Consider the following 2,138-nt stretch of genomic DNA (forward strand, 5'->3'; position numbering starts at 1 on the left):
CAAAAAAAAAAAAAAGAAAGAAAGAAAGAAGACCCACTGAATTAAAACTCAAAGTATAAAGTAAATATCTGAGTCCATATTGATACAAAGTATTAATTAAATAAATGACTTGAGAAAAGAGGTGAATCCGCATGCTGGAAAATTCACAACATTTATATGGACCCACTGTCTTCAAGGAAGGAGAGCATAACTTCCCACTCCTTAAATATGAGCTGCACATAGTGAGTTAATAGCAAAATGACAGTATTGAAAGCAGAAGGAAGAACAACCTTGCCTTTCTGCACTACCCAGGAAGGTGTCTATACAGCCTTGTTCTGTGTTCCTGTAGTAACTTTAAGGGAAACTTTGACAATGCCTGGAGCCCTTGATGTCCCGCAAATGAAGGAGGAGGATATCCTCAAATTTCTTGGAGTAGGAGCCCACTTAAGTCTCACCAACCTCGACTGCCAGATGAACAGTACCTCTACAAAAGGAAAAGTGATGGTATCTACATCATAAACCTGAAGAGAATCTGGGAGCTTTTGCTGGCAGCTCGTACCATTGTTGCTATTGAAAATCCTGCCGATGTCAGTGTCCTGTCATCTAGGAGTACTGACCAGTGAGCTGTGCTGAAGTTTGTTACTGCTACCGGAGCCACTCCTGTTGCTGGCTGTTTCATTCCCAAAACCTTCACCAACCAGAAGCCAGGCAGTCTTCCAGAAGCCAAGACTTCTGGTGGTTACTGATCCCGGGGCTGACCACCACCAGCCTCTCAGAGTGCCTACCATCACTCTGTGTGGCACAGACTCTCCCCTGTGCGATGTGAACATTGCCATCCCTTGCAGTGACTCAGTGGGTCTGATGGGGTGGTTGCTGGCTTGGGAAGTTCTGCGTATGTGTGGCACCATTTCCTGTGAAGACCCATGAGAGGCGATGCCTGATCTTGCAGATTTTGAAGAGATCGAAACTGAAGGGCAAGCTGCTGCTGAAAAAGCTACGACCCGAGGAGGAATTTTAGGGTCAGGGGACTTGTCCAGCTCCTGGGTTCGCTGCTACACAACCTGAAGTCACAGACTGGTCTGAAGGTGTGCAGGTATGGATATTAAGCGGTTCCCTATTAAAGACTAAAGTGTTCAGCCTGCCATTGAGGACTGGTCTGCGTCTCCCACTGCTCAGACCCATGAACGGGCACAAACCACCAGTGAGTGGTCTTAGCTGCTTTTCCACAAGGGCAAACAAAATGGAAATAAGGTTGATGGAAGACAAACCACTTCTAAAAAAAAAAAAAAAAGAAGAACAACCTTAACAACCTTCATAGTGTCAAAAACTTGATCTCAACCACATGATCAAGATCCACACGAACAGTGATAAATTGTGTACACGGGACATCCTTGGTATGGTATTAATACGGTGATAAAAATGTCATGGTAGCTCGTCTGTCTTTCTCCAGAAAACCCGTAACTGTAAGTCTAATCATGAAATAATAATCAGTAAATTTCATTAGAGGGGCAATCTACAAAAATAACGTACCAGTATTCCTCACAACTTTTAAGGTCACCAAAAACAAGGAAAATCTGAAAAACACTCTGGTCAAGAAAAAGCTAAGGAGATGTAACAACGGAAAGAAATATGGTATCCTAGATGGGATCTAGGATAACTAAAAAAATGACATCAGGAAAAAACTAAGGAAAACTGAAAACTTAGGAGATAAAAATAAAAATGGATAGAACCTCTCCAGTTAAGTAGAGACTTCATTTTGGGGCAGCAACTTCTGTGTGTATCAATGAGAATATCATAGTATGGATTCAGCTGAGGAGGAAAACGGCCTTATATTCAGCATTATACCAGCATATTCATTCACTTAAAAATAAGTGTTATATACCATTATATTTTCTTGGATTTTGAAGGAAAAATTGCTGGTGGCATGTATTATAATTAAGAGTAGTTCCTTAGACAGGAAGAATGTAAGCTACGTTTCTTTGCCTGCCACAAATTGCAAGAACATCCCCAGATTAAAAACAAAACATAAGAAAAACACAATTCATTGGTAAATATGTTTTTAAAGATTGGTAAATAGAATCATTTAAAGAAGACACCCATTCCTAACCGAATGTCCAATTAGTAACTCTTAAAAAAGAAGCAAGTGACAATCCCTTAGA

At 40.9% G+C, this 2,138-nt stretch overlaps 1 pseudogene; it reads left to right on the forward strand.

Annotated features, from left to right (window-relative positions):
- Nucleotides 1-351: 351 nt before the first annotated feature.
- LOC125168984 (40S ribosomal protein SA-like) lies at nucleotides 352-1,194 on the forward strand (annotated as a pseudogene).
- Nucleotides 1,195-2,138: the final 944 nt, after the last annotated feature.

Source organism: Prionailurus viverrinus, chromosome A1 (assembly GCF_022837055.1).
Source record: "Prionailurus viverrinus isolate Anna chromosome A1, UM_Priviv_1.0, whole genome shotgun sequence".
NCBI classification, from domain to species: Eukaryota; Metazoa; Chordata; class Mammalia; order Carnivora; family Felidae; genus Prionailurus; species Prionailurus viverrinus.